The sequence below is a fragment of the Podarcis gaigeae genome, assembly GCF_964106915.1.
Source record: "Podarcis gaigeae genome assembly, chromosome: 10".
Taxonomy (NCBI): Eukaryota; Metazoa; Chordata; class Lepidosauria; order Squamata; family Lacertidae; genus Podarcis; species Podarcis gaigeae.
Window position 1 is genome coordinate 16,117,856 of NC_139686.1, and position 23,034 is coordinate 16,140,889.

The 23,034-nt window shown below is 44.7% G+C and overlaps 1 protein-coding gene across 1 annotated transcript in view; it reads left to right on the plus strand.

The window, feature by feature from the left end:
* EPS8 (EGFR pathway substrate 8, signaling adaptor) overlaps positions 1-23,034 on the plus strand; it is a 145,290-nt gene that overhangs the window by 59,060 nt on the left and 63,196 nt on the right. The gene's annotated exons all lie outside the window — the stretch shown is intronic.

A 23,034-nucleotide genomic window follows, 5' to 3' on the forward strand; every position in this document is an offset into this window, starting at 1 on the left:
GGATCCAGTTTTGGTGATGCTTAGAGTAGACCCAGTGAAATCAATTAGGCTTCTTGTGGATTTCAGTGGGCCTGCTCTAAGTATGACTTATTATGGGTTGCATCTAATGAAGTCGTAAAATCATGGAATTGTAGAGTTGGATGGGACCACAAGGGTCATCTAGTCCAACCCCCTGCAATGCAGGAATCTTTTCCCCAACATCTTTTTGAACCCACGGCCCTGAGATTAAGAGTCTCATGCTCTATCGACTGAGCTATCGCAGCTTATGTACAATAAAACAGAGAACGCCACAATGCAGAAAACACCATAACAGTGATATAAAACCTTGCTCTGCTTATCAAAGTACAGCAGACACCAGTTTCTTCTGTCTCTGTTATATTATCACATTTACAGCTGAGCCTGGCTCTGCAAATTGGAAATTGAGCTTACGGCCTTTAAAAAATCAGCCTGTCAAAGATTATAAGATATATAGAGATATAGATATAGATTCGTCCACATTTCAAATCCTAAATGTTTATTATTATTATTATTAGCAGCTTCTTACATGGAAATAAAAGCAAATCTGGTTTCTAAGACAGGTAAGGGCTGAAGCCACACTTCCACAGACAAAATTGTTTTGGTAGGACTTCTGTGATGGATTTTGAGTTCTGGGTGAGATAAGTGGCTGAGAGAACAGATTTCACCAGTAAGCGTAGGAGACAGTACCCGCTAATATGATTTCACTGTTTATAGCTCTGGATGTGGAAGCAATTAATGAATGATGGCTGCACGAGCAAAACACCAGACAGTGACGTGAGACAAAGAGTAAATTTGTGGAGGTGGGTTGGCTTGAATTGGGCTCCCTTCTGGAAACTTGTTAGCCAGCCTTAAGTCACAGAATTTTCCCTATAGTCAGAGAAAAAGATGCAAAAAACAAAACAAAACAAAAAACACAGCATCCACTACTCCTTCCACAAGGGACACACTCATGGTTTCTTTGAATAAAGTATGTAGGATCTCTGACCCAAGGGATGCTGGATGTTCTCACATTACTTCCAACACGCAGCCTTGTCTCTTGATGTCAACAACAGCACCAACCATTCACAGCTTCTTTGCTAATCCCCCGCCAAATCCTGTAATGCCAAATTATCCTCTGCCAAATCCTGCAGTGTCCCCATTTTTTCAAAATTTAGATTGGGGGTGGGGAGACTGTTGCCCTCCAGATGTTGTTGGACAGCACCTTCCATGATCCCTGACTATTGGCTGTGCTGGCTGAGGTTCATGGGAGCTGGAGCCATGTGCCCCTCAACTCTGCTTTAGATGATTCCCTACTGAGAAATAAGAAAGTCATAGAATCACAGAATTGTAGAGTTGGAAGGGTCCGCAAGGGTCATCTAGTCCAACCCCTGCAATACCAGAACTTCAACTAAACCATCCATGACAGGTGGCCATCCAACCTCTGCTTAAAATCCCCTAAGGAAGGAGAGTCCACAATCTCCTGTGGGAGTCCATTTCACTGTCGAACAGCTCTTACTGTCAAAAGAGCAGGAGAAAACAAGCTTCTTCCATCTTCCATGTGACAACCCTTGAGATATTTGAAGGTGAGATATTTTACTTTCTTGGGCTCCATGATCACTGCCGATGGTGACAGCAGTCATGAAATTAAAAGACGCCTGATTCTTGGGAGAAAAGCAATGACAAACCTAGACAGCATCTTAAAAAGCTGAGACATCACCTTGCCAACAAAGGTCTGTATAGTTAAAGCTACTGTTTTCCCAGTTTTGATGTATGGAAGTGAGAGCTGGACCATAAAGAAGGCTGATGGCCAAAGAATTGATGCTTTTAAATTATGGTGCTGGAGGAGACTCTTGAGAGTCCCATGGACTGCAAGAAGATCAAATCTATCCATTTTGAAGGAAATCAGCCCTGAGTGCTCACTGGAAGGACAGAAGCTGAGGCTCCAATACTTTGACCACCTCATGAGAAGAGAAGACTCCCTGGAAAAGACCCTGATGTTGGGAAAGATGGAGGGCACAAGGAGAAGGGGACGACAGAGGACGAGATGGTTGGACAGTGTTCTCGAAGCTACCAGCATGAGTTTGACCAAGGGAGGCAGTGGAAGACAGGAGTGCCTGGTGTGCTCTGGTCCATGGGGTCACAAGAGTCGGACGACTAAACAACAACATCATCTCTCCTCTCAGTCTCCTCTTTTCCAGGCTAAACATACCCAGTTCCTTCAACCGTTCTTCATAAGGCTTGGTTGGAGCTTGGCTTGGCTGCCAGTGGTGGCTCGGCTGAGGGCACTTTCTCCATTTTGCAGTTCTTTCAGAATGGTCCCCAATTAACGTGTTTGAAAATGAAGACCTTTTAAACTCCAAATGACAGTCACATTCCAGGCCCTCTTTACAATGGTTTGTTATTGCTTTCAGCTGCCCAGTGGTGAATTCAAGGCAAAGTCCACCATAAATGATAGATGTCACCTTCTGTAATTAAAATTCCTTCCCTCGTATGGTACCCCAGTCTTGAGGTTTACACCCGTCTCTAATCTGTGCACATTGTGTGCAGCTTAGACGTTTTATGTGTCCGAAAGTTCATTTCTCTACAATCCGGTGATTCTATGGTTATCTACCAGCCACATCTTCAAGGACGCTTAACAGCTTTATGTAGGAGACCTGTAAAGTTGTCTGGGGTCAGAGTGCCAATATGCAATTTCCATGTTTGCATAATGGAGAGGAGAACAGAGGAAGCCAAAATTAAATGTGGGAAACCTTGACAGCTACAGTTCGGTTCATCTTCTGCTTTGCCTCTTTGGCCTGACATTCCCCTCACTGTTTGCACTTGCATCTACTGCCAAAATGACATGCTGCTCCCTGTTGTGGTACCAGTCACGGTGCCGTCTCCCCCAGGCAGCGAGTACTAAGAGGTGTGATAGAACAAACTCAAACAGACAATGATCTGCAGGAGGCACATGTGGCAAGCCTTTATGCATTGCCTCCTGCCTGGGCATGGCCCACAGCCAATTCCCAGCCAGGTGGCAAGGTATTGCCCCTCCAGTGGGGCCTCCGATTGGCCCATTTTATCTTGGTTTTGTTTTTTGTGTGGGAATCCTGCTCTGTATTTTTTCCGCCCAGGGAATTCCCTTCACAGCCAGTCAACATATGGCTTCTGCTGCTGGGGGCGGTGGCTGGGGCGAAGGGCCTCGACCGCCGCCCACAGCTGCACTGGTTGATAGTTTGTTTCTGAGCCTAAGTCAAGGTGCTCGGAGGCAGCCCATTCTCACATAGATGTGGATTTATGTGGAAATTGTTTTCCATCTGGTTGTGTACCTTTTGATGTGCTTTATTTATTGTTTACAACTTTTGTTGTGTTCGTAATTATGTAAATCTTGTCATGTTGTATGCTGCCTTGAGCACTGTTTTAACTAGGCAGCATACAAATAAATGATGATGGTGGTGGTGATGGTGATGAGATGTGTCTGGCGTCTTCATTACATGCCGAAGACACACCTCTTTAACCACGCTTTTGACTCCTGAGTTGTATATTTTTAGGACCCACCTTTTATGTGACTGTAAAAGGTAAAGGTAAAGGTCCATTCGTGACTGACTCTGGGGTTGCAGCACTCATCTCGCTTTATTGGCTGAGGGAGCCGGCGTACAGTTTCCGGGTCATGTGATCAGCATGACTAAGCCGCTTCTGGCGAAACAAAAGCAGCGCACGGAAACGCTGTTTACCTTCCTGCCAGAGCGGTGCCTATTTATCTACTTGCACTTTGACGTGCTTTTGAACTGCTAGGTTGGCAGGAGCAGGGACCGAGCAACGGGAGCTCACCCCGTTGCGGTGATTCGAACCGCCGACCTTCTGATCAGCAAGTCCTAGGCTCTGTGGTTTAACTCACAGCGCCACCCGCGTCCCTATGTGATTGTAAGCTGTTTAAAACTTTTTGTAATAGTGTGTTTTTGGTGCTGTAAGCCATCCTGGGACTTTAGGGTGAAGGACTGGTTAAAAAAGCATCATCATCATCATTCAGCCACGTGGCTTTTCAGTGGCTTTCAGTCTGTGCCCAGACCAGGCTCCTTATCCTTCAAGCAAAAGTGGTCCTCCAGCTTTTGTTGGACTCCAACTCGCATGGTGTCCTAATCATGTTAATACGGGGGGTGTCAGTTGGAAGTAAATCATTTTTTTGTTAGGGGGGATTTGAAGAACACTCACACATGGTTTTCCCACCAGCAAACACACCCAGTAATAATGATCACGGCTCGCTTGAAATGCCATCACGTGCATGGTTCCGACCTGACGGTTGTTTTCAGGTGTAGTAAAAGCTTGGGGAAGATAATTTGTTTTCAGTTTGTGCTGTGCTGAGTGGAACGTTTGCAGGGTATAGCTCATCTTTTATTTCTGCGAAATAACTTGTCTTTTTGGCTGTGCAGTAACTCACCTTTTAATGAGTCATATTTTCCCCCTCTCCCCGAAGCTTGACATTTAAATTAAGCTTAGGCTCAGAAGTCCTGTGCTCGCTTCCGATGTCATAATGACATATGCTCAACTGGTAGTGTTTTTAAACAGCCACCACATTTGTAATATTTTTTATTTCCGAAGAGTGGGGATTGCTCACAAGTGGAATGTGTTCGGTTCTGGCCGTGTTTGAGGATCAGCAACGCAAATATCATGAGCTGGGGTTTTGTTTTGTTTTGGTTTTTTTTGCAGTGAAATTGCTGCAGAAACTTTGTGATGGTGAACACTGATAGGACAAGCAATTGGAATGCTTTAGGACTGCAAACGGATAATTTATTGCATTGTATTGGGGAACTGTATGTGGACAGAATAAAAGCTCTGCTTGAAGGGGATTATAATTTGACCAGATGAATCAGACAGATAGCAGGCTTCATACAAGCAAATAGGCCATTGTATTATAAACATCATTCAGGAATGGTGGATGTGGTCTGAACAGGTTAAAACTGCCTAGTGAATTGGAGCTAAAAATTCCCCTCTTGAAAGGAAAGGAAGGCAAACATTACATTTTATTAAGGGTGCCAGCAACTTTTTCTCTCTCCTTCTCCCCCACGCTTCCATTGTACAGATATATTGCAGTTTTTGTCTGCTGGGATTCTCTCTTTCCTCCCCCCCCCCCCCCTTAGAGAACAGGGCACAGATGGTCTAAAATGCTGACTAGGATTTTTTTATCCATCAAGTGTGGCAGTTTGGTAGGAATTGGACTGCCCTGTAGTAGAGGATGTGCTAAGCACACTGTTCTCCCCTCTCCCCCCTCCCGCCCTGCCACACTGGATTGGTGAGGAAAGCGCCAAGCAAACCCTAATAAACAAATGAAGCCGAAGAGACAAATGTCAGCGGTGTTTCCATTGCCTCAGGGAGTAGATGCACTGAGTCAATGGCACACTGGTGTTGTTCTTTAAATGTACTAGTCAGGGAAGGGGTTGCTGGGAATACAGTTAAAGCATCCTGGCTGGCGGCACCTTCCGGGGAAACGTCAGCATGTTGGCTCTTTTGATAGAAGGAAGAGATGATGGTCCCAAACGTCAGTAGCATGATATTTTAATCTAGCTGCTAGAGGACTTGATGTTGTGCTTAAAGATAATCAGCCTAAGAGCCCTGCTGAATTCAGGGGCTGCCCATGTTGTGCCAGCCAGACATCATTGGACTTCAACTCCCTTACCATGGTCAGTGGTAAGGGATGTTGATGATGGGAGTCCAGCAACATCATTCATTCATTCATTCATTCATTCATTCCCCACCCATCTGGATGGATTTCCCCAGCCACTCTGGGTGGCTCCCAGCAGAATATTACAAACATGATAAAACATCAAACATTAAAAACTTCCCTAAGCAGGGCTGCCTTCAGATGTCTTCTAAAAGTCAGATAGTTGTTTATTTCCTTGACATCTGATGGGAGGGCATTCCACAGGGCGGGTGCCACTACTGAGAAGGCCCTCTTCCTGGTTCCCTGTAACCTCGCATCTCACAGTAAGGCCCTCAGAGCTGGACCCCGGGTGAATGATGGGGGTGGAGGCGCTCCTTCAGGTATACTGGGCAGAGGCTGTTTAGGGCTTTAAAGGTCAGCACCAACACTTTGAATTGTGCCCAGAAACATACTGGGAGCCAATGTAGGTCTTTCAGGACCGCTGTAATATGGTCTCAGTGGCAATTCCCAGTCACCAGACTAGCTGCCGCATTCTGGATTAATTGTAGTTTCTGGGTCACCTTCAAAGGTAGCCCCACATAGACCACATTGCAGTAGTCCAATCTGGTGGGCACCACATTGAGTATCCCTGGCTGTCACGGACCGGCTGGACACAGAGGAGTGGTGGGAGGAACCAGCTAGAGAATCCTCAGGGGACAAAGGCTCAGAGCCTGGGGATTGGTGGTGGAACAATGATGAGTGATCACAGGGAGAAGACTGGGCGGAGGAGGTGTTGGAAGTTGTGGAGGCAACAGGGTTTAGTGAGCTGGGAGAGTCTGTGGCAGAAAGAGGTCCAGAATCAGAGGCAGAAACTGAAGCAAGAGAGGAGGGAGCTCAAGAGGCAGAGACGAGTCAGGCTGGTGAAGAAGCCAGGGTCTCACTCCTCCTGCTGTCTTTCCTGCTACCCATAACCCTAAACAAGTGTTGGGTGACAATCTCTGGCTGTGCAGCATCAACTCCAGTGTGGGGGTCTTTTAAAAGTGTGCATGGGTTTTTTTAACTAAGACTGTGAAAGTCTGCTTCCAGCTTTCTTATGGTGTTTACCTTAGGGTTTTTTGCACATTAAACTGAACATGGGCAAAAGCCATCCTCATATGTACAAGTGTGTGTGTGTGTGTGTGAGAGAGAGAGAGAGAGAGAGAGTGTGAAAGAAGTTCCCTCACTGTGAGAAGTGAGGTTGCAGGGAACTAGGCAGAGGGCCTTCTCAGCAGTGGCACCCTCCCTGTGGAACGCTCTCCCATGAGGTGCCAAGGAGAAAAAGAACTATACAACTTTTAGAAGACATCTGAAGGCAGCCCTGTATCAGGAAGTTTTTAACGTGTGAAGTTTTATTATGTTTTTATATGTGCTGAAAGCTGCCCAGAGTGGATGGGGAAGCCCAGCCTGATGGGCAGGGTATAAATAAAATAGTAGTAGTAGTAGTAGTAGTAGTAGTAGTAGTAGTAGTAATCACACTCATTCATTTGTACAGCTCAATTATTTATATACACAGATTGCGCACTTGTTGAATGTCATATGTCAACATCCCCCTTGATTTGTAGAAGTGGGGTTAGGGTAAAAAAATCAGTTTGAATGCAAGCCTACTTAATTTGCACTTCCTGAAACAATATGTGAATGAAAACACACTTCTCCAATTTAAAAAGGTTTATGAAATGTGTATGCGAAGAGAACGATTCTTTTTAAAAATGCAAGTATTACTGTATATAATATACAAAAAATGCATAGTCTTAGAAGAATTTGCAAAAAAAAAGTCTGTATTAGGCAAAATTGCATAAAATGTTTATATTGGAAGAAATGTGTGCCCAAATGCTGATGAACTTTCACGAGGACTTAAGAAGAAAAAGAAATGTGCAACTTGTTGAGGAAGCATGGAAATCTGAACTTTAGCTTTAAAAAAGGAGAAACAGAGAGACTGGCATTGCGTGTACATGGGCACAACTGTACTAGCTGTTCCCCCCAATGAAGCACGTACGCCACCAATGAAACCATTTAATGACTTGAAATATTACCTTTTCTATTTAACGTACTGTTTTGTTTCCTGGCATGTTCAAAGATTGACAAATGCCATGTAATAAGGAATAGGAAAGACCACAGTGCGCTTTCCTCTTCGCAGTGACATTTACCCAACCTTTTCAAAGATAAAAAAAATTGTGCTTTGTTTGCACTTTCTGAGAGAAGATACTTTCTGTGAAAGTTATACTTTGTATCATCCGGGTTTCTCAGATTTAGCCTTCACTTGCAGCCATCTCAGCAGATGTATACCTATTTTTCTTATAGAAAACCCTGGTTGTTTTTTGTTCCTCTGTACTTTTCAGTGCAGGGATATCATTAATGGGGTCAGGAGGACTTATTGCTCCACTTTGGGATCCTGTTTGCCCAGAGACACCCTCACCACTCTCTGCACAACGCACTGAGCTTAGAAAGTGGCTAACAGTGGAGAAAAGCAGGGGTATAATATGACCATGGATGAGGACTGTGGTTAGTCCTGGTGAAGAAGACTGGAGGTGGTGGGAATATCAGTTGTGCCACATTGACAGCCTGGTTGGGTGAAGATGGGTCCTACCTAGGCAGAAGAAGAGCTCACATCAAGTTGGTTGGCTAGATTGTTAGTTGTTGTTGATAATTTGCTGATGATGGAGGGGTTGCATAAACGTCCACTGTTAGCTGCTGCTCACCCACTTAGCATTAAATTATAGTTTAGGATTATGTGTGAGCTGAGCCAGTTTTTGCCACAGACCGCATGAAAGCGTCTTCTGTTTGTACAAAGCCCCATCACTGGCACTTGCATTTGTTCGGAAAGAACCCTCTCACCCTCCTTTTTAAAAAAGTTCCTTTATCTCCCATATGTTCTGTCAAACAGAACCCTTTATTGTCCTTTTCTTATGTCGGCAGGACTGCACAAAGTGTTTTGAATGCCATGTTCACCTCCTGACCTCCTGGCTTTGAACGCTTCAAGCCTTGGCTGCTAGGCATTTGGAAACAAACATATATTATCATTTCACGGTATAAATAGATGACCTTGGAATCTACCGAGCCGGGTCTCAGACTTGTAAATAATTAAGTGCACCTCCTCATTGACTTGTTGCTGTACTTTGCCTGAACCTGAGCTTAAAAAAAAGAGTACCAAAAATAAATAAATACAGTTCTCGCCATTTTCCCTTCACAAAGAGTTTTTGTATATAAGAAAAATGAATTTATTTAAGAAATAAGTGGGGATTCCCCCGGCTCCCCCTTCACAGCATGAAGTGCTTACTGTGGTGCTTGTGTAGTTAAAAGCTGCACAAACAGAAATAATACCAGTGGGAGCGTCAGAAACAAGGCGTCTTGCTGTTGAACAGGCCTGCTGCCGACTGTGTCTGATATTTTTCCATTTTCCTTTTTGACCCAGGAAAGGAATTTCCATTCCCCCAAAAGGCCAGGCTACATGGGATGTTAAATATGTTGGGGGCTCCTGATCAGAATCAGAGCCACAATGGGCTCAATAGGGGGAAGCTCTTCCTCTGTTCCCACTGGAAATTGCCCTTCCAAAAGCTGCTAGTTTTTACACTGGGAGCTCCCATTTGGGCAGTGCCATAGCATTTGGGTGGCCTCTATCATATAATCTAGTTCATTGGTTCCTCTAGCTGTAGCTCAGTGGTTGAGCATCTGCTTTGCACGCAGAAGGTCCCGAGATCAATCCCCAGTATTGCCAGGTATGGCTGGGAAATAGCACTTGTAGACAATATGCTCACTGGAAGGACAGATCCTGAAGCTGAGGCTCCAATACTTTGGGCACCTCATGAGAAGAGAAGACTCCCTGGAAAAGACCCTGATGTTGGGATGGAGGGCACAAGGAGAAGGGAACGACAGAGGATGAGATGCTTTGACCAAACTGCGGGAGGCAGTGGAAGACAGGAGTGCCTGGCGTGCTCTGGTCCATGGGGTCACAAAGAGTCGGACACAACTAAACAACAACAAGACAATTTGGAGGTACTTGAACCCAATAGTCTGACACAGTATAAGGCAGATTCCTATATTCCTACCTGAAATTGATTAAAGCCATTTGACCAACTGATCCTGGCCTGTGGCTGTTTGTGGATGTGATGCAAAACATCTGGAAGGCACCAGTTTTGGGAAGGTGGACCTATGTCGTCTTCTTCTTTGGCGATCATTCATAGCCAAGTAAGATTGTCTTCCATAAACACATAAGATTGTCTTCCATTAGCACGGTTTTAAAAGTGAGTCTGTAAGTGACTGTAAGTGACTGTGGAGGCCAATTCTGGATCAACATGTCCTTCCACAGTGGGGACATTGGTTTCTGGGAGGGAGTTGATCATGGTGAGGGTTTGCCAAGCATGTCTTCCTCTTAGCGTGTTTCTACCTTTTCATCCTGAGTTTGAGCGTCTTCAAAGCCCATGACACCTTTGGTAAAGGCTGTTCTCCAATTGGAGCACTCGCAGGCCAGTGTTTCCCAGTTGTTTATTCTACATTTTTTTAGATTTGCCTAGAGAGAGTCTTTGAACCTCTTTTGTTGATCACCAGCATTACACTTACTATTTTTAAGTTTGAAATAAGTTGCCTTGGAAGATGATAATCAGGCATCCACACAAGACAACCAGTCCAACGAAGTTGATGTTGAAGAATCATTGCTTTGACACTGGTGATCTTTGCTTCTTTCAGTACACTGGCAATAGTTCGCCTGTCTTCCCAGGTGATGTGTAAAAATTTTTGGAGACGCCATTGATAGAATCTTTCAAGGAGCTGGAGATGGCATTTATAAGTGGTCCATGTTTCACAAGCATATAGTAAGGTTGGTAGTACAACGGCTTTATAAACAAGCATTTTGTTTTCCCTGTGAATGTCCTGTTCCTCAAACACCCTGCACTTCAAACAGAAGAAAGCTGCACTCGCAGAGCTCAGGCGATGCTGGATTTTGGCATCAGTGTGTGCCCTTGTGGAAAGATAACTGCCCAGGTAGGAGAAGTGACCAACATTTTCCAACTTTACACCACTGAGTTGGATTTGTGGTGCTGCAGAAGGGATGATAAAACTGACACAGATAGGTCCTTAGGACTGTCCAGTCCTTCCCCTAATATTGCCTGTGTGCACCTATAGAGCAGTCCCAAGCTCAGCCGCTGCTGTGCATCTGATTTGAGGAACAGTCCTGGGCAATCAATGACTGACATTCCTTTTCAGTTGTACCTATTATTCTCCAGCAAGCTAGGTGGTTATTGTACATCTCTCACATCCTGAAAGCGGAAGAGCTGAGGAGCTCATTTAATGTTGGACTAACTTAGCGTGGGCATCGCTCGACAGTGACAGCTTACAATGATGAAAAAGGACTCTTAGCCATGACATTTCAAGGCAGGCGTAAGTGGAAGTTGCAACAGGCAGCTTACAAAGCTGGCTACGTATCCTTATTACTCAGTGTTTTTAAGATGCATCTTAGTGAGCTCAGATGATTAAGCTGTTCAGTAGTTGGATGTTGACATAAAAGCGCAAGCTAAAATTTGCATCAGCCGGCAATCTGACACTGGACCAAACTGAAGGTTTTGGTACTAACTTACACAGCCCTGGGACAGTTTGCTGGAGAGGCTGCCTTATCCCTTATATAAGGTAAAGTTAAGTGCAGTCGAAGCCAACTATGGGGTGTGGCACTCATCTCGCTTCAGGCCAATGATGCCAGTGTTTGTCCACAGACAGCTTTCCAGGTCATGTGGCCAGCATGACTAAACTGCTTCTGGTGCAACAGAGGACCGTGACAAGTGTCAGAGCACACAGAAACACCATTTACCTTCAAACCACAGTGGTACCTATTTATCTACTTGCTCTGGTATGCTTTCGAACTGCTAGGTTGGCTCCTTATGTACCCAGGAGGTCACTGTGTTCTGCAGGAGAGCTTCTCCTTCAATTTCCAAAGAAACCTTCTCCACAGTAACTTGAATCGGGTCTTCCAGTGCAGATACCTCCATTTTGTAGGACAGCTTGCATGTTGAGACATGACAGGCATCCAACGATCTGCACTTTCTGAAATTACTGGAAGACAAATTTGCAGCAAAATGCTTTCCCAGCTGAATGAACAGGTCTCTGTCATGGGGGTACATTTTGTATTATTTGTAAATTCACCTTCCTTCTTTTCCTTCTCTTGGTTGTTTTATTATATTTTGTACATTGCCTTGAAGTATATATGTGGAAGGCAAGTTTGTCTGGGGGAGGGGGGAATTCTCTGTACAGTTGGGGAAGGCCCCCTGGTGAAATTGGCCTTTAAAATAATAGCACTATTTTGGGAGGGCAGAAGGAAGAGAAGAGCAAACGAAGGTGGATTTAGTTTATAGGTGTGAATTTGGAGGCTTGCTGGGGAGTTGGACTGAAGGACAAATGCGCTTTTTATAAGCCAGGTATTAGTCCTGGCTATAGCAATTTCTCTTCCGAACACCCTCTCCCTTTTCTCAAAATTGGATCAGCCTTCAGGAAATAACAGTTAGCTATCCAGCCTGGAGCAGCATCTGTTCTGTGTTGTTTCAGATATGCGGTTTGACAAATGTAAACAGAGACATGCTATTTGCAAGACGGGCAATGTATGCTGCGTTAAGCATGAAGGGAACAAATCTGGCTGCAGGGAATGAAGATGAAGAGTCCTTTGGGGCGCACTAGTCTCCCTCTGAAGGTTACACTTGTCCTTGTGGAAGGCTGGACCCAGACTATGCTTTTGAACAGCAAGCCAGCCATGGAGCTAAAGGCTTGTCTGTTTGTCGACAAGTGCATCATGCAGACTCAGGTTTTTAATCTTGAGTTCACATGACAGGGATAGCCAACATGGTGCTCTCCTGGTGTTTTTGGGCTTCATCTCCCATGAGCTTCAGCTAGAATAGTCAGTGGCCAGGGATGGTGGGAGACTTATGGAAGGTACAATGTCAGCTACCTCTGCCTCATAAGAACCTAAGAGTTACTTTGATAGATCAAAGCAAAGTCTGGCAAATCTATTTGGTTGCCATAGTAGCTAGTCAGATGCCCTTGAAAGCTCAAAACTGGGTGGTAGAGAGGATGACCACCTTCTCTTGAACCCAGAACCTGCTAGAGTACTTGTAGATATGGGGGTTCTTTTTCTTGTTAGCTGTTGTGGATAATAAACAGATGTTGAGCAACCTCTCCATGGATTTCTCTAATCCTTTTAAACTATCCATCTAAACTAAATAAAAAAAATTAAAAAATTGTCCAGTAGCACCTTAGAGACCAACCAAGTTTGTTCTGGGTATAAGCTTTTGTGTGCATGCACACTTCTTCGGATACCATCTAAACTAGTGAGATGTTTTTTGTGTCTAGGGAGGTTTGTTTGTTTGATTTCTGGCCCTCTTTTATTGGTAAAAACTCTCTCAAACCATATTTGAAGACACAGATTAAATAATCAAACTATATAAAAGCAGTGAACCATGCTTGTATGGATCACTAAGATAGCTGCAGCATAATAAGGCTTCAGTTAAAAGCACAGGGTGCTAAAAGTAACCAAATGCAGACTGGTATGCCTAAGTCTGTGAAATGTTCCCAAAGGCCAGCTTCCTGGAGGAGATTCTTCCAAAGATGTGGGGCCACCACAAAATAGGCCTTGGCCCTGGTACTGTCCAATCTCACAGCTCTCACTGATGGAGCAGAGGGATGGACCTCAGATGCTGATCTTAAAAGCCTTGTGTAGGTGCAGCCAGTTCTTCAGATTACCTGGTTCCAAATCATTAAGCTGACTCTTAATTATGCTTACTGTGAATAAGTATCCCCGCTCATTTGTTCTTGAACCTACAGTCAATCAACTGGGAGCTGAAAGTTGTTAGCAGCCCCCTATCTCCCATAGCTACAATTCCCAGAATTCTCTGGGAAGAGGGATTCCTTGTTAGACCACTCGGGAAATTGTACCTCTGCGAAGGGACTACGGGTCTCTTAACACCTCTCAGCTCTTTGGACCAACTTCAGTTCCCAGGATTCCTTGAGGGAAGCCATGGCTCTTTAAAGTGGCATGATGCTACTTTCAATGTGTAGAGCATATGGGGCCTGATAGATGAGGTTAGCACATTGAGGAGCCTTTCTTCTTCTATTCTAGAGGGTGAAAATTCTGCGTTTGTAGTTGCCATAGTTTTGCACGCATGTGTTTCTTTTAACTTTTTTTTTTGTACGCATGGACATATTGCCTGTTCAGAACATAATAATAAAAAAGAGGTGATAAAAAAGCCCGATTCCCCACATTTTATTTTTTTTGGGAGGCTTTTACTCCCTGTTGAGATGAGGTACTTGGTAGATGTACTTTTCAGCAAATGCTGGCACTGTGCCACTTCTTTGGCAGCAGTGAACAAATTGCGTATCAGGGCCACAGCTGTTATTTCTTAGAGCTATTAAAATCCTGGGAACCTTGAATGGAAACCTTTGTGTGTGGGAACATTATTTACGTGAAATATAGTAATGTTCAGTTTTTAAAAGTTTATGTGGGTGCTGTGAATGTGATTTCTGAGACGAGGTGGGGGATATTCCTTCCTTGGATCCCATTTAGTCTGAATGACAGAGAGCTGTACGTGCCAATTCACAGGGAAAGATTGCTGCAACTGCTGCAGAAGGCCTGTATAGTCAGAAATGTTGTGGTGATGACTTGATATTATGACCAGGTTCACACATAGCTCTCAGCCAAACTACTACTTAGTGCAAACAAGCAAGCCATTCGGGGGGTGCTTGCTCCTAAGATCACTAACACTTCCCTTCCCCTTCTGCTTAGGTAAAGGGACCCCTAACCATTAGGTCCAGTCGTGGCCGACTTTGGGGTTGCGGCACTCATCACGCTTTATTGGCCGAGGGAGCCGGCGTACAGCTTCCGGGTCATGTGGCCAGCGTGACTAAGCCGCTTCTGGTGAACCAGAGCAGCGCATGGAAACACTGTTTACCTTCCCACCAGAGCGGTACCTATTTATCTACTTGCACTTTGAGGTGCTTTTGAACTGCTAGGTTGGCAGGAGCAGGGACCGAGCAATGGGAGCTCACCCCGTCGCGGAGATTCGAACTGCCAACCTTCAGTAACTGAGGCATGTTCTTTGTTGACCCATTTATGGTTTGTCCAGGAGAGACAAATCATGAGTCCAGGTGCTAAGCCAAATTATGTGGGTGGCACTGTGGTCTAAACCACTGAGCCTCTTGGGCTTGCCAATCAGAAGGTTGGCGGTTCGAATCCCCGTGACGGAGCGAGCTCCCCTTGCTGTGTCCCAGCTCCTGCCAACCTAGCAGTTCGAAAGCACGCTAGTGCAAGTAGATAAATAGGTACTGCTGCGGAGGGAAGGTAAACGGCATTTCCATGCGCTCTGGTTTTTGTCACAATGTCCCGTTGCTCCAGAAGCGGTTTAGTCATGCTGGCCACATGACCCGGAAAGCTGTGGAGAAACAGTGCCTCCCTTGGCCTGAAAGTGAGATGAGCGCCGCAACCCCATAGTTTCCTTTGACTGGACTTCACCATCCAGAGGTCATTTACCTTTACCTTACCTTACTGCCAGGTGGCTCAATGGCAGGTGGACCAGGGCAGGAGTGGATCAGCCATGATCTATGGGACTTGCGTGTTTCCTCATGGCTTAGCGTTACATGTGAACTGGGCCTACGCATATGAGTGCATGTGGATGGAGGTGAAACGTTACACAGGGTACCCCAAGTCTTGCTGCTTGCAATTATTACTGGGCTTGCCATTGTTATAAGAATTTTAAGGTCTCGAATATAGAATAAATATTCATAAATGCACACATATCTAAATCTATGGACCATGTGTCTCAGATAGTATGGGAGAGCAATCCTGAAGCCATTTTGACTCTCCCAGTGACCTCAAATATTCCTCTGCAGTAGGGGAGGCAAATGGGGAAAGCCTTCCCATTATCTTTTTGCTTGCAAATCCTGTCTTAAGGGCGTATTTGTGTAGGAATAGGGTGAGCCTGTGACCTGGACTCAGGAACTAAAGTATTAACCATCAGAAAAGAATGGCCGGACTGCCTAGGTAATGCAATCAGTGACCGTTATCAGGTATCCTGGTAGACAGGATTTATGCTGTAGACCTCCTCCTTCTGTGATGTATGTATGATGTTGGGGGGGGGGCGTCTTGGGCTACAGGGTGGGCAATTTCAAAAGTCAATGTAAGGGCTTTCACACCATTCTTCTGGGTTCCTCTTCCCTCCTGCGTGTGGTGAGTGGGAACCCTGTTGCAACAGTTTCTTGAATAAAGATCAGGCTTACTAGCTACTTTGCTTCTCAATGTACTCTGTTTGGCTACTGTTACTTTCTCCTACTGATAGGGAACCCACTGAAGGACTCTATACGGGCTCTGGAACACCCCATAAGTATTATAACACAATCATCAGGTAACAAATTAATCAAGTAATTGTTAGTTGATTAATTGGTAGGGCTAAGTTGCTTCTGTGCCATTAGTAATAAGGCATGAGAGAGATAATGTTAGGGGGGATCTCTTATCTGTCTCTTCAATAATAAGTAGTAGATATCCCTTCGTTCCAAGTTACTTAGCACTTCCTGGTTATATGCAGAAATATTTAAATGTAGTTGGTCAGTTGCTAAGTGGCAATTTTTAATAAACTAAAAGTGCTTTAACCAGACAGCACTAATTATTATGGGCTTTTCTTTTCACAAACCAGCTTTGCCTTTCCTGGGCGTTGTGAACAAATGCAGCACTCAATTTGGAAAGCAGCTGAAAGATTCCCCCCCCCCCCAAGCTTTTCCTGGGCCTTTTTATTACCTGCAGTTCCTTGCAGAAACCAGTGGATTTAAACAACAAACAAAACTTCAAGGGCAGTTTCACCTCAGAAGAACGTGAAGTGCTGGAAAGCGAAGCTGCGAGCAGGAAGGCGCTGCCTTTGACCACAAGTTGCTGGCTTGCTCAGGGCTTCCTGAATTTTAAAAAGGGTCATGTTACCTGTCCGAGGAGCATTCAAGGACACATTTTTTATACACGAAGGTAGTATAACCTTGTGGCATTGAACGAGCCAGGATTTTAAAAATGGAAGATGCATAAATATTTTATTGTTCCAAATCAGAAACTTCCAGAACACAGTGGTTGAACAAACCGGAACCAGTTCTTTTATTTCACCCTGAAATAAAGTGGGGGCACTGGAAACACCTTTGTGTTGGGCCAAATCTGCATTTTATTAATATTACGCATTTAAAGCGGTATCATACCACTTTAAGCCGGCATGGCTCCCCCCAAAGAATCCTGGGAGTTGTAGTGTCTCCAGGGTTCTGATAATTGTAGGGAGGCCCCTCAGCACTCATAACAATCTACAGTTCCCAAGATTCTTTGGGGTAGAGTGTTTAAACTGGAATGATACTGCTTTAAACCTATAGCACAAATGGGGTATTCCTCATTTCCTTCTTTAGGAGGTGGTATCCTTCCCTCCAGGGACGTGGGTGGCGCTGTGGGTTAAACCACAAAACCTAGGGCTTGCCGATCAGAAGGTTGGTGGTTCGAATCCCTGCGACGGGGTGAGCTCCCGTTGCTCGGTGCTTGCTCCTGCCAACCTAGCAGTTCGAAAGCACGTCAAAGTGCAAGTAGATAAATAGGTACCACTCTGGCGGGAAGGTAAACAGCGTTTCCGAGTGCTGCTTTGGTTCGTCAGAAGCAACTTAGTCATGCTGGCCACATGACCCGGAAGCTGTACGCTGGCTCCCTCGGCCAGTAAAGCGAGATGTGCGCCGCAACCCCAGAGTCAGCCACGACTGGACCTAATGGTCAGGGGTCCCTTTACCTTTACCTATCCCTCCTTCTTCCTTTTTACTATGGTAATCCTAGCTGTTCTCAGAGGACACATGAAAAAATCTTGGAGATTACTGCAGAGGTGATCGATTCATAATTGATCCGTGTTTCCGGCAATGGCATGGCTGTCCTCTTTGCTGTCCTGAAGTTCAGAGCAGCACCTTCCATTTTACGCATCCTCGTGATGCAAGGAGCTATTTACAGAACAATACCACACAGTTCAATGCCTCGTACATTTCAGCCAGGTTAAACAGAGGGTAAACTTCGCTGAGTTTTGGCTCAGTTTGATATTAAAACAATCCGTGGTGGCAGCTGCTCATTCACGATGGTGTTCTGACCGAGAGATTGTGTGCATATTTTGAAGAAAAGCTTCCATAGAGGAGCTTTGCCCCCGCCCCCGAAAATAACAAGAGCCACAGCCCCGATTCAGATCAGGACTATGGTGGAATCCAAAGGGTAACGGCCCCATGCTGCCCTCTCCCTGGTTCCAACCCAGGTTGGGCCCCTCCTATAGCATGCAATTGGTAACTACATGATTATTATTATTAATAATAATAAACAAATAAATAAATAAATAAATAAATAAATAAATAATTTGTACCCACCCATCTGGCTGGGTTTCCCCAGCCACTCTGGGCAGCTTCCAACAAAGATTAAGAATACATTAAAATGTCACCCATTAAAAACTTCCCTGAACAGGGCTACTTTCAGATGTCTTCTAAATGTCAGGTAGTTGTTTATCTCTTTGACATCTGATGAGAGGGCGTTCCACAGGGCGGGTGCCACCACCAAGAAGGCCCTCTGCCTGGTTCCCTGTAGCTTTGCTTCTCACAGTGAGGGCATCGCCAGAAGGCCCTCGGTGCTGGACCTCAGTGTCCGGGCAGAACGATGGGGGTGGAGACGCTCCTTCAGGTATACTGGACTGAGGCCGTTTAGAGCTTTAAAAGTCCACACCAACACTTTGAATTGTGCTCGGAAACGTACTGATGTCTTGTGTAGTTTGCTAGTTTGCTTTATGGAAAGAATAATCGAATTACAGACTTCTAATCCAACCCCCTGCAATGCAGGAATCTGCAACCTTGGCATTACGCTCTAAGCTCTCTTTTTCAAGGGAACCCATGTCATGTATATTTCTCCCGTTTCCTCCTTACACATTTATGTAGGAATTAGATTTTAGTTAGGAAGAACAAATGAGCTGAACGTTATCTTTCCTGTTCCACACTTGCGACACTTAATAAACATTAGTTTGTTTAGCAATTATATTTAATTCCCATTAACAGAAACCTGAAGCGAAAGCTACAGACTGAATCGTTTAATGCTTATGTTCATTCCCTTTTCCCTCCTATAAAAAACTGTGCAAGACGTTTCTTTGAAGTTTAAATAGCAATAACTTTTTCACACAGTTTAAATGTGCATATACGAGGCTGGCAAGTATTACTTATGTTACTAGTGTATTACATAGATTTATCCCTCAGACTAAAAGACTCTCACAGACTCTGACTAACTCGGAGGCAGACGGCAGCAGAACAGAACAGACCTCCTGCTCAGCTGCACTGACAACACAAAAAGACTGCTATTAACTGACATAATTGTACCAACTTACACAAGGTATATGACCTTGCTAAATTCTTTCTCAGAATGTCGCAGGCCTTGTGAGTATCAGCCCTGTCCTTAGCTTTTTGCATGCTCATATCTCACCATTGGGGCACAGGTGGCGCTGTGGGTTAAACCACAGAGCCTAGGACTTGCCGATCAGATGGCCGGCGGTTCGAATCCCCGCGATGGGGTGAGCTCCCGTTGCTTGGTCCCTGCTCCTGCCAACCTAGCAGTTCAAAAGCACATCAAAGTACAAGTAGATAAATAGTTCCGCTCCGGCCGGAAGGTAAACGGCGTTTCCGTGCGCTGCTCTGGTTCACCAGAAGCGGCTTAGTCATGCTGGCCACATGACCCGGAAGCTGTACGCCGGCTCCCTCGGCCAATAAAGCGAGATGAGCGCCGCAACCCCAGAGTCAGCCCCAACTGGACCTAATGGTCAGGGGTCTCTTTACCTTTATCTCACCATTTAGATCTATAACTACATCTGTCTTCTTAATGCAGGGTGTTATGTACTGAAGATCTCACCCTGGGCCAGCAGGGGGATACTGTAGATAATTTTCACTCAGGTCCACATATGCAAATAAGGGATTGAAAGTGACGTTCAGTGATTGGGTAGTTACAGAAAGTGTTACAGTTGCGTTGTAATGGAGCTCTATATAAGCAGGGTGGCCAAACCCTTCAGTTCAGTTCTGTTCTGGCCTGTGAATAAACAAGAGCTGTTTGAAGAATTGCTGTGTCATCTGATATGTTCATCCACAACCTAACACAGGGTTTGTGCATGCGGTGTTCAGTCTTGGGGGTCAAATTCAGCCCCTAGGACTCTCCCTAGGCTCTCCATCATGGGTGCTTTCCCTGAGGGATGTGCCTTTGAACTGAGCTTGAACTCTGCTTGGGTGGAGAGTATTTGTTGGACAGACATGTGTGTTTAAACCTCTGACTTATCCATTGCTCCACCCACTTTTGCCTTTGTCAGCCTGATGAAAACTAACATCCTGGGTCAGCACTTGAGGTGGCAGGCAGTTTTGTCTGCCTGGGCTCCACCACAACCAAAAATCTCTGCATCGACGCTGAGCTAGACAAGCGTATTGGCAAGGCAACTACTGCAACAGTTCGCCTCTCCAAAAGGGTTTGGGAGAGTATGACGCTAATGTCCAATACAAAGAGGAAGATCTACTGTTATGTATTAATATTAGTGGCAGTTCTCACTCAGGGCCACCAGTATGTAAATGAAGGATTGAAAACTCGCTCCTGATTGGTTAACTAGTTGTGAGTTGTTACTGTTTCAAGTTACTTAGTATTATATAAAGTGGCCAGCTAGGTTGCAGTCAGTCTGATTCCAGGAGCAGACTGACTGCAGATCCACAGCTACAATAAAGAGCTGTGAATCCAACAGAGCTTCATTCATCTTTTCCACTATTCAACATCTACCAGGCTTGCGTGCTCTGCACACTGCTTTGTGGAAGTGAGTTGCAGGCAACTTACAACCACCAAAAGCAATGCCTCAATGCTTTCCACTTGGACTGTGTCAGTAAGATTTGGGCATCATATGGCAGGACAGAGTCTCAAACAAAGATGGGTGATAACATTGAATTCAAAGAGGGTAGTGAGTTGGCATTATCTCCAAAAAATTCAATCCAGGGTCTTAAAGAGCCTGTGGTTGAAGTGAATAAAATACAGTAGGGCGTTGTGTAGGGCGAAGTTTCCATTTGTGCTGTCAGTTACACTGCTGATGTTTGCGTTGACCAGTTAATAAATGCTGCCTTCTTTGCTTGCTTGAATGGGGTCTCTCGCCCCAGTGTTCTGCCAGGCACTATACAAATTCCTAAAAAGGATCCCAATAAAAGCATTTGTGTATGCTTCTTTTAAGATCTGGTGCAATCTGTGCACCGTGATGGAGGGTGTCTGCCAGGGAGGAGAGCAGAAGGGTATGTCAATGCAGAACTTTCACTCCTAATTGTTGGAGAGGCTTAAAAAACCGTCCTCACCCCAAACCAGGGGTCAGCAACCTTTTCCAGCCATGGACCGGTCCACTGTCCCTCAGACCTTGTGGGGGGGTGGACTATTTTTTTTTGGGGGGGGGGTGAACGAATTCCTATGCCCCACAAATAACCCAGATATGCATTTTAAATAAAAGGACACATTCTACGCATGTAAAAACACACTGATTCTCGGACTGTCCATGGGCTGGATTGAGAAGGCGATTGGGCCAGATTTGGCCCCCGGGGTTTACTTTGCCTATCCATGCTCTACACTCTAGATTCCTCATACAAACAAAACAGCTTTGTTCATTCAAACTCCAGATTATTCATTATTCATACAGCTCTGCAAAATTCTAACAGCTAATTAACAGAAAGATGATCGGCCCAGCAAGTTAGAGAGACAAAAGGCCTATGAGGAAGGTGCTAATTTTAAGGAATACTTTAAACTGCAATATGTCAACTGGTCATGAACATGTGATTATAGACTGACTGGCAAAAAAATCATGCCACTTTCCCAAAACATATGCTTTATAAATAAGGTGTTTGTGTGTGGGCAGGTACAGGACTCCTGCTCTGCGAAGAGATTTGCCTGTGACTTTTGTGTGATTTCCCAGCACCCCTTGAAAAACCTGGGCAGAGCCTGAAACACCTGTCCTTCAATACCTATACAAAAAGTGGCAAATCTTGTTTGTACTCAGGAATAATGCATTAGAGCTGCAGAACTAGGAGGGGACCCAAATGATCATCCCCTGCAATGTTGGAGTAGATTAAATGGATCTGCCTCGAAAATGCAGAAAAGCACCACGCTGAGCAAACAAGGTCTTGGAAAATCCAACGTATAGTGATTTATGGAGAACGTAACGGTATTTTGACAGTGGGCTTCATTTTAATGCAGTGTCCATAAACTAGGGTCAAGGGCAGTGTCTGTTAAACTTCAGCAAGTGCAAAGCTTTCCTTTGCCTGGTACCAGCAGCTGCAGTGTTTACATTCTAGTGCAGATATGGAAAAATGGTGATCCAGAACATCAGCCCCCATCAGCTCTAGCTAGCATGGCCATGGTCACTTGGGATGGGAGTTGTAGTCTAAGAGCCTCTGGGAGGCTACAGGTTCCCCATAATCTGGTTGGTATAAGGCAGCTTCTTATGCTTCACTTGCCCTGGGAGAATGGAAGAAACTGCTTGAAGATTTCCAGTGCTTCAAGCCGAAGGGATGCCGGAGATATATGACTTTGCGGAGGCTTGCAAGGAGGAGTTCTGATGGTCTGGTCCTTGAGGGATGTGCTGTTTGCTTTGGGGAAGCTGATGTTGTTTTAAATTCCTGTATGGTCTGCATGCTTGCCTGCTCCCACAAGCTGGATTGGCATGTTTGGAAAACTGATAAGAGCAAAAAATTCCGTAAGACTTTGCCTCTGGAACTTCCTGGGCAAGTACACAATTCTTAGGTCTGGTGCACAGATCGTGTTCTTTCAAGCCAAAGATCTGCTCAGATGATACTGATTGATAACCTTGTGCAGGACTTTTTGAGGTTGTTGTTGCTAGATGATGATGATGTTTGTATCAATAGCATTCTTTGTTTTTAGTGGCTTGTGATGTAAAGGTAACAGTCGTCTTCCACTGTCTTAACTAGGGATGCAGGAGAAATTTGATTCTAAAGGGAACTAAGCTAGTTTGTACTTGCTGAAGCAAAACATAAATCAAAACATTGCTGCCCTTTGAACTTTGCACTCCTCCAAAATTCGTGACACTGTTTTCCAACTAAATGTGCATATGTTTCAGAGGCGATTTTGTGTGTCTGTATACATACAAGCATGTGTGTGTGTGTGTGTGTAAGAGAGAGAGAGAGAGAAAATAATTTACCAAATGCATTATATTAAGGAAAATTGATTGTGTACATTACTCAAAACTGCATACTGAACTGCATGTATTTGGAGAAATTCACTCTAAAAGCTGACAAATCTTCACGAGTATTTTAGTATTTTTAAAAATCTCTTTGCTGCAGAAATATGGAGAATTTAATTTAAGATTGAGAAAATAAAA